This window comes from Podarcis erhardii (genome assembly GCF_964252035.2).
Source record: "Podarcis erhardii genome assembly, chromosome: 13".
Lineage (NCBI taxonomy): Eukaryota > Metazoa > Chordata > Lepidosauria > Squamata > Lacertidae > Podarcis > Podarcis erhardii.
In genome coordinates this window covers 54,755,846-54,765,212 of record NC_138502.1, presented here as the reverse complement: position 1 = coordinate 54,765,212, position 9,367 = coordinate 54,755,846, and the positions used below count along the sequence as shown (strand labels likewise).

Below are 9,367 nucleotides of genomic sequence, written 5' to 3'. Positions count from 1 at the left end.
CCTCTCTCTCTCTCCCGGGCTCACCTGGGGGCCCCGTCCCTGCCAGCCTCTCCGGCCTCTGAGGGCGTGCAGAGTGCAAATCCCCCAGGGGCCCCTCTCTCTCCCGGGCTCACCTGGGGGCCCCGTCCCTGCCAGCCTCTCCGGCCTCTGTGGGCGTGCAGAGTGCAGATCCCCCCAGGGGCCCCTCTCTCTCCCGGGCTCACCTGGGGGCCCCGTCCCTGCCACCCTCTCCGGCCTCTGAGGGTGTGCAGAGTGCAGATCCCCCCCCCAGGGGCCCCTATCTCTCCATGGCTCACCTGGGGGCCCCGTCCCTGCCAGCCTCTACGGCCTCTGAGGGCGTGCAGACTGCAAATCCCCCAGGGTCCCCTCTCTCTCTCTCCTGGGCTCACCTGGGGGCCCCGTCCCTGCCAGCCTCTCCGGCCTCTGAGCGCGTGCAGAGTGCAGATCCCCCCAGGGGCCCCTCTCTCTCTCTCCCGGGCTCACCTGGGGGCCCCGTCCCTGCCAGCCTCTCCGGCCTCTGAGGGCGTGCAGAGTGCAGATCCCCCCAGGGGCCCCTCTCTCTCTCTCCCGGGCTCACCTGGGGGCCCCGTCCCTGCCAGCCTCTCCAGCCTCTGAGGGCGTGCAGAGTGCAGATCCCCCCAGGGGCCCCTCTCTCTCCATGGCTCACCTGGGGGCCCCGTCCCTGCCAGCCTCTACGGCCTCTGAGGGCGTGCAGACTGCAAATCCCCCAGGGTCCCCTCTCTCTCTCTCCTGGGCTCACCTGGGGGCCCCGTCCCTGCCAGCCTCTCCGGCCTCTGAGCGCGTGCAGAGTGCAGATCCCCCAGGGGCCCCTCTCTCTCTCTCCCGGGCTCACCTGGGGGCCCCGTCCCTGCCAGCCTCTCCGGCCTCTGAGCCCGTGCAGAGTGCAGATCCCCCCAGGGGCCCCTCTCTCTCTCTCCCGGGCTCACCTGGGGGCCCCGTCCCTGCCAGCCTCTCCGGCCTCTGAGGGCGTGCAGAGTGCAGATCCCCCCAGGGGCCCCTCTCTCTCTCTCCCGGGCTCACCTGGGGGCCCCGTCCCTGCCAGCCTCTCCGGCCTCTGAGCGCGTGCAGAGTGCAGATCCCCCCAGGGGCCCCTCTCTCTCTCTCCCGGGCTCACCTGGGGGCCACGTCCCTGCTAGCCTCTCTGGCCTCTGAGGGCGTGCAGAGTGCAGATCCCCCCAGGGGCCCCTCTCTCTCTCTCCCGGGCTCACCTGAGGGCCCCGTCCCTGCCAGCCTCTCCGGCCTCTGAGGGTGTGCAGAGTGCAGATCCCCCCAGGGGCCCCTCTCTTTCTCAGACTAACCTGGGTTCCCTGCCCCTGCCAGCCTCTCTGGCCTCTGAGGGCGTGCAGAGTGCAGATCCCCCCAGGGGCCCCTCTCTTTCCCAGACTGACCTGGGGGCCCCGTCCCTGCCAGCCTCTCCGGCCTCTGAGGGTGTGCAGAGTGCAGATCCCCCCAGGGGCCCCTCTCTCTCCCGGGCTCACCTGGGGGCACCGTCCATGCCAGCCTCTCCGGCCTCTGAGGTTGTGCAGAGTGCAGATCCCCCAGGGGCACCTCTCTTTCCCAGACTCACCTGGGGGCCCCGTCCCTGCCACCCTCTCCGGCCTCTGAGGGCGTGCAGAGTGCAGATCCCCCCAGGGGCCCCTCTCTTTCCCAGACTGACCTGGGGGCCCCGTCCCTGCCAGCCTCTCCGGCCTCTGAGGGTGTGCAGAGTGCAGATCCCCCCAGGGGCCCCTCTCTCTCCTGGGCTCCCCTGGGGGCCCCGTCCCTGCCAGCCTCTCCGGCCTCTGAGGGTGTGCAGAGTGCAGATCCCCCCAGGGGCCCCTCTCTCTCCTGGGCTCACCTGGGGGCCCCGTCCCTGCCAGCCTCTCCGGCCTCTGAGGGTGTGCAGAGTGCAGATCCCCCCAGGGGCCCCTCTCTCTCTGTGGCTCACCTGGGGGCCCCGTCCCTGCCAGCCTCTCCGGCCTCTGAGGGTGTGCAGAGTGCAGATCCCCCCAGGGGCCCCTCTCCCTCCCGGGCTCACCTGGGGCCCCGTCCCTGCCAGCCTCTCCGGCCTCTGTGGGCGTGCAGAGTGCAGATCCCCCCAGGGGCCCTCTCTTTCCCAGACTGACCTGGGGGCCCCGTCCCTGCCAGCCTCTCCGGACTCTGAGGGTGTGCAGAGTGCAGATCCCCCCAGGGGCCCCTATCTCTCCATGGCTCACCTGGGGGCCCCGTCCCTGCCAGCCTCTACGGCCTCTGAGGGCGTGCAGAGTGCAAATCCCCCAGGGTCCCCTCTCTCTCTCTCCATGGCTCACCTGGGGGCCCCGTCCCTGCCAGCCTCTCCGGCCTCTGAGGGCGTGCAGAGTGCAAATACCCCAGGGGCCCCTCTCTCTCCCGGGCTCACCTGGGGGCACTGCTCTGCCAGCCTCTCCGGCCTCTGAGGGCGTGCAGAGTGCAGATCCCCCCAGGGGGCCCTCTCTCTCCATGGCTCACCTGGGGCCCCGTCCCTGCCAGCCTCTCCAGCCTCTGAGGGCGTGCAGAGTGCAGATCCCCCCAATGGCCCCTCTCTCTCCCGGGCTCACCTGGGGCACTGCTCTGCCAGCCTCTCCGGCCTCTGAGGGCGTGCAGAGTGCAGATCCCCCCAGGGGGCCCTCTCTCTCCCGGGCTCACCTGGGGGCCCTGCTCTGCCAGCCTCTCTGGCCTCTGAGGGTGTGCAGAGTGCAGATCCCCCCAGGGGCCCCTCTCTCTCCTGGGCTCACCTGGGGGCCCCGTCCCTGCCAGCCTCTCCGGCCTCTGAGGGCGTGCAGAGTGCAGATCCCCCCAGGGCCCCTCTCTCTCCCGGGCTCACCTGGGGGCCCCTTCCCTGCCAGCCTCTCCGGCTTCTGAGGGTGTGCAGAGTGCAGACCCCCCAGGGGCCCCTATCTCTCCCGGGCTCACCTGGGGGCCCCATCCCTGCCAGCCTCTCCGGCCTCTGAGGGTGTGCAGAGTGCAGATCCCCCCAGGGGCCCCTCTCTCTCCCGGGCTCACCTGGGGGCCCCGTCCCTGCCAGCCTCTCCAGCCTCTGAGGGTGTGCAGAGTAGATCCCCCCAGGGGCCCCTCTCTCTCCCGGGCTCACCTGGGGGCCCCATCCCTGCCAGCCTCTCCAGCCTCTGAGGGTGTGCAGAGTGCAGATCCCCCCAGGGGCCCCTCTCTCTCCAGGGCTCACATGGGGGCCCCCGTCCCTGCCAGCCTCTCCAGCCTCTGAGGGTGTGCAGAGTGCAGATCCCCCCAGGGGCCCCTCTCTCTCCAGGGCTCACCTGGGGGCCCCGTCCCTGCCAGCCTCTCCAGGCTCTGAGGGTGTGCAGAGTGCAGATCCCCCCAGGGGCCCCTCTCTCTCCTGGGCTCACCTGGGGGCCCCGTCCCTGCCAGCCTCTCTGGCCTCTGAGGGCGTGCAGAGTGCAGATCCCCCCAGGGGCCCCTATCTCTCTCTCCCGGGCTCACCTGAGGGCCCCTCCCTGCAAGCCTCTCTGGCCTCTGAGGGCGTGCAGAGTGCAGATCCCCCCAGGGGCCCCTCTCTTTCCCAGACTCACCTGGGGTCCCTGCCCCTGCCAGCCTCTCTGGCCTCTGAGGGCGTGCAGAGTGCAGAACCCCCCAGGGGCCCCTCTCTTTCCCAGACTGACCTGGGGGCCCCGTCCCTGCCAGCCTCTCCGGCCTCTGAGGGTGTGCAGAGTGCAGATCCCCCCAGGGGCCCCTCCCTTTCCCAGACTGACCTGGGGGCCCCGTCCCTGCCAGCCTCTCCGGCCTCTGAGGTTGTGCAGAGTGCAGATCCCCCCAGGGGCCCCTCTCTTTCCCAGACTCACCTGGGGGCCCCGTCCCTGCCACCCTCTCCGGCCTCTGAGGGTGTGCAGAGTGCAGATCCCCCCAGGGGCCCCTCTCTCTCTATGGCTCACCTGGGGGCCCCATTCCTGCCAGCCTCTCCGGCCTCTGAGGGTGTGCAGAGTGCAGATCCCCCAGGGGCCCCTCTCTCTCCTGGGCTCACCTGGGGGCCCCGTCCCTGCCAGCCTCTCCGGCCTCTGAGGGTGTGCAGAGTGCAGATCCCCCCAGGGGCCCCTCTCACCCCTGGCTCACCTGGGGGCTCCGTTCCTGCCAGCCTCTCCGGCCTCTGAGGGTGTGCAGAGTGCAGATCCCCCCAGAGGCCCCTCTCTCTCCCGGGCTCACCTGGGGCCCCGTCCCTGCCAGCCTCTCTGGCCTCTGAGGGCGTGCAGAGTGTAGATCCCCCCAGGGGCCCCTCTCACCCCTGGCTCACCTGGGGGCCCCGTCCCTGCCAGCCTCTCCGGCCTCTGAGAGTGTGCAGAGTGCAGGATCCACCCCCCAGAGGCCCCTCTCTCTCCCGGGCTCACCTGGGGGGCCCCGTCCCTTCCAGCCTCTCCGGCCTCTGAGGGCGTGCAGAGTGCAGATCCCCCCAGGGGCCCCTCTCTCTCTCTCCTGGGCTCACCTGGGGGCCCCGTCCCTGCCAGCCTCTCCGGCCTCTGAGGGCGTGCAGAGTGCAGATCCCCCCAGGGGCCCCTCTCTCTCTCTCCCGGGCTCACCTGGGGGCCCCGTCCCTGCCAGCCTCTCCGGCCTCTGAGGGTGTGCAGAGTGCAGATCCCCCCAGGGGCCCCCCTCTCTCTCTCCCGGGCTCACCTGGGGCCCCGTCCCTGCCAGCCTCTCCGGCCTCTGAGGGCGTGCAGAGTGCAGATCCCCCCAGGGGCCCCTCTCTCTCTCTCCCGGGCTCACCTGGGGCCCCGTCCCTGCCAGCCTCTCCGGCCTCTGAGGGCGTGCAGAGTGCAGATCCCCCCAGGGCCCCTATCTCTCCTGGGCTCACCTGGGGGCCCCGTCCCTGCCGGCCTCTCCGGCCTCTGAGGGTGTGCAGAGTGCAGATCCCCCCAGGGGCCCCTCTCTCTCTCTCCCGGCTCACCTGGGGGCCCCGTCCCTGCCAGCCTCTCGGGCCTCTGAGGGCGTGCAGAGTGCAGATCCCCCAGGGGCCCCTCTCTCTCTCTCCCGGGCTCACCTGGGGGCCCCGTCCCTGCCAGCCTCTCCGGCCTCTGAGGGCGTGCAGAGTGCAGATCCCCCAGAGGCCCCTCTCTCTCTCTCCCGGGCTCACCTGGGGGCCCCGTCCCTGCCAGCCTCTCCGGCCTCTGAGGGCGTGCAGAGTGCAGATCCCCCCAGGGGCCCCTCTCTCTCTCTCCCGGGCTCACCTGGGGGCCCCGTCCCTGCCAGCCTCTCTGGCCTCTGAAGGCGTGCAGAGTGCAGGATCCACCCCCCAGGGGCCCCTCTCTCTCCCGGGCTCACCTGGGGGCCCCGTCCCTGCCAGCCCCTCCGGCCTCTGAGGGCGTGCAGAGTGCAGATCCCCCCGGGGCCCCTCTCTCTCTCTCCCGGGCTCACCTGGGGGCCCCGTCCCTGCCAGCCTCTCCGGCCTCTGAGGGCGTGCAGAGTGCAGATCCCCCCGGGGCCCCTCTCTCTCTCTCCCGGGCTCACCTGGGGGCCCCGTCCCTGCCAGCCTCTCCGGCCTCTGAGGGCGTGCAGAGTGCAGATCCCCCCAGGGGCCCCTCTCTCTCCTGGGCTCACCTGGGGGCCCCGTCCCTGCCAGCCTCTCTGGCCTCTGAGGGTGTGCAGAGTGCAGATCCCCCCAGGGGCCCCTCTCTCTCCTGGGCTCACCTGGGGCCCCGTCCCTGCCAGCCTCTCTGGCCTCTGAGGGTGTGCAGAGTGCAGATCCCCCAGGGGCCCCTCTCTCTCCCGGGCTCACCTGGGGGCCCCGTCCCTGCCAGCCTCTCCGGCCTCTGAGGGCGTGCAGAGTGCAGATCCCCCCAGGGGCCCCTCTCTCTCTCTCCCGAGGTCATCTGGGGGCCCCGTCCCTGCCAGCCTCTCCGGCCTCTGAGGGTGTGCAGAGTGCAGATCCCCCCAGGGGCCCCTCTCTCTCTCTCCCGGGCTCACCTGGGGGCCCCGTCCCTGCCAGCCTCTCCGGCCTCTGAGGGCGTGCAGAGTGCAGGATCCCCCCAGGGGCCCCTCTCTCTCTCTCCCGGGCTCACCTGGGGGCCCCGTCCCTGCCAGCCTCTCCGGCCTCTGATGGCGTGCAGAGTGCAGGATCCAACCCCCAGGGGCCCCTCTCTCTCTCTCCCGGGCTCACCTGGGGGCCCCGTCCCCGCCAGCCTCTCGGGCCTCTGAGGGCGTGCAGAGTGCAGATCCCCCCCAGGGGCCCCTCTCTCTCTCTCCCGGGCTCACCTGGGGGCCCCGTCCCTGCCAGCCTCTCCGGCCTCTGAGGGCGTGCAGAGTGCAGATCCCCCCAGGGGCCCCTCTCTCTCTCTCCCGGGCTCACCTGGGGGCCCCGTCCCTGCCAGCCTCTCTGGCCTCTGAGGGCGTGCAGAGTGCAGATCCCCCCAGGGGCCCCTCTCTCTCTCTCCCGGGCTCACCTGGGGGCCCCGTCCCTGCCAGCCTCTCTGGCCTCTGAGCGCGTGCAGAGTGCAGATCCCCCCAGGGGCCCCTCTCTCTCTCTCCCGGGCTCAACTGAAGGCCCTCCCCCTGCCGGCCTCTCTCGCCTCTGAGGGTGTGCAGAGTGCAGATCCCCCCAGGGGCCCCTCTCTCTCTCTCCCGGGCTCACCTGGGGGCCCCGTCCCTGCCAGCCTCTCCGGCCTCTGAGGGCGTGCAGAGTGCAGATCCCCCCAGGGGCCCCTCTCTCTCTCTCCCGGGCTCACCTGGGGGCCCCGTCCCTGCCAGCCTCTCTGGCCTCTGAGGGTGTGCAGAGTGCAGATCCCCCCAGGGGCCCCTCTCTCTCCCGGGCTCACCAGGGGCCCCGTCCCTGCCAGCCTCTCCGGCCTCTGAGGGTGTGCAGAGTGCAGATCCCCCAGGGGCCCCTCTCTCTCTCTCCCGGGCTCACCTGGGGGCCCCGTCCCTGCCAGCCTCTCCGGCCTCTGAGGGCGTGCAGAGTGCAGGATCCAACCCCCATGGGCCCCTCTCTCTCTCTCCCGGGCTCACCTGGGGGCCCCGTCCCTGCCAGCCTCTCCGGCCTCTGAGGGCGTGCAGAGTGCAGGATCCAACCCCCAGGGCCCCTCTCTCTCTCTCCCGGGCTCACCTGGGGGCCCCGTCCCTGCCAGCCTCTCCGGCCTCTGATGGCGTGCAGAGTGCAGGATCCAACCCCCATGGGCCCCTCTCTCTCTCTCCCGGGCTCACCTGGGGGCCCCGTCCCCGCCAGCCTCTCGGGCCTCTGAGGGCGTGCAGAGTGCAGATCCCCCCCAGGGGCCCCTCTCTCTCTCTCCCGGGCTCACCTGGGGCCCCGTCCCTGCCAGCCTCTCCGGCCTCTGAGGGCGTGCAGAGTGCAGATCCCCCCAGGGGCCCCTCTCTCTCTCTCCCGGGCTCACCTGGGGGCCCCGTCCCTGCCAGCCTCTCTGGCCTCTGAGGGCGTGCAGAGTGCAGATCCCCCCCAGGGGCCCCTCTCTCTCTCTCCCGGGCTCACCTGGGGGCCCCGTCCCTGCCAGCCTCTCCGGCCTCTGAGGGCGTGCAGAGTGCAGATCCCCCCAGGGGCCCCTCTCTCTCTCTCCCGGGCTCACCTGGGGGCCCCGTCCCTGCCAGCCTCTCTGGCCTCTGAGGGCGTGCAGAGTGCAGATCCCCCCAGGGGCCCCTCTCTCTCTCTCCCGGGCTCACCTGGGGGCCCCGTCCCTGCCAGCCTCTCTGGCCTCTGAGCGCGTGCAGAGTGCAGATCCCCCCAGGGGCCCCTCTCTCTCTCTCCCGGGCTCAACTGAAGGCCCTCCCCCTGCCGGCCTCTCTCGCCTCTGAGGGTGTGCAGAGTGCAGATCCCCCCAGGGGCCCCTCTCTCTCTCTCCCGGGCTCACCTGGGGGCCCCGTCCCTGCCAGCCTCTCCGGCCTCTGAGGGCGTGCAGAGTGCAGATCCCCCCAGGGGCCCCTCTCTCTCTCTCCCGGGCTCACCTGGGGGCCCCGTCCCTGCCAGCCTCTCTGGCCTCTGAGGGTGTGCAGAGTGCAGATCCCCCCAGGGGCCCCTCTCTCTCCCGGGCTCACCAGGGGCCCCGTCCCTGCCAGCCTCTCCGGCCTCTGAGGGTGTGCAGAGTGCAGATCCCCCCAGGGGCCCCTCTCTCTCTCTCCCGGGCTCACCTGGGGGCCCCGTCCCTGCCAGCCTCTCCGGCCTCTGAGGGCGTGCAGAGTGCAGGATCCAACCCCCATGGGCCCCTCTCTCTCTCTCCCGGGCTCACCTGGGGGCCCCGTCCCTGCCAGCCTCTCCGGCCTCTGAGGGCGTGCAGAGTGCAGGATCCAACCCCCAGGGGCCCCTCTCTCTCTCTCCCGGGCTCACCTGGGGGCCCCGTCCCTGCCAGCCTCTCCGGCCTCTGAGGGCGTGCAGAGTGCAGGATCCAACCCCCAGGGGCCCCTCTCTCTCTCTCCCGGGCTCACCTGGGGGCCCCGTCCCTGCCAGCCTCTCCGGCCTCTGATGGCGTGCAGAGTGCAGGATCCAACCCCCATGGGCCCCTCTCTCTCTCTCCCGGGCTCACCTGGGGCCCCGTCCCTGCCAGCCTCTCCGGCCTCTGAGGGCGTGCAGAGTGCAGATCCCCCCAGGGGCCCCTCTCTCTCTCTCCCGGGCTCACCTGGGGGCCCCGTCCCTGCCAGCCTCTCTGGCCTCTGAGGGCGTGCAGAGTGCAGATCCCCCCCAGGGGCCCCTCTCTCTCTCTCCCGGGCTCACCTGGGGGCCCCGTCCCTGCCAGCCTCTCCGGCCTCTGAGGGCGTGCAGAGTGCAGATCCCCCCCGGGGCCCCCCTCTCTCTCTCCTGGGCTCACCTGGGGGCCCCGTCCCTGCCAGCCTCTCCGGCCTCTGAGGGCGTGCAGAGTGCAGGATCCCCCCCCAGAGGCCCCTCTCTCTCTCTCCCGGGCTCACCTGGGGGCCCCGTCCCTGCCAGCCTCTCCGGCCCTTGGGTGACTCTGGCCAGCTGGACGGGCTGCAGGCGCTGGTGTCCCTGGCGGACGAGGAGGGTCATGTGGCCCTCGGAGGGGAAGGGGCCACCTTCAAAAGGCCCTGCAACTCCCGCCAGCCTCCGCCGGCAGACTTCCCAGCATGCACTGCCAGCTCCATTAGGCCAATGGTTGAATCCCAGCATGAAGAAATTTGAAATTTACTCGTTTTTCCAGTGTATAACCAAATAATTCAATCTCAAGGAGTCTTATGTTTGGCTTCGCTTATTAGCTTCATGGATAAATTAACCTCTATTAGGTTTCATTTCATTTCCCTCAGGTCCTTCTTCCCAGCATGCTTTGCTGCCCCATCTTCTCACAAACAAGGATCCTGTGTCCTATAATTGAAATTTACTCATTTTCCAATGTGTAACTAAATAAATTAATCCCAAATTGTCTTTCGTTAG

General features: G+C 70.6%; 1 protein-coding gene across 1 annotated transcript in view; it reads right to left on the bottom strand.

The window, feature by feature from the left end:
- Nucleotides 1-8,942, bottom strand: part of LOC309327059 (vomeronasal type-2 receptor 26-like) — a gene marked incomplete at its 3' end in the record, with an annotated part of 181,686 nt that extends 172,744 nt beyond the window's left edge. The window contains exon 1 of the mRNA XM_081836092.1: nt 8,887-8,942. The remainder of the gene's footprint in view (nt 1-8,886) is intronic.
- Nucleotides 8,943-9,367: the final 425 nt, after the last annotated feature.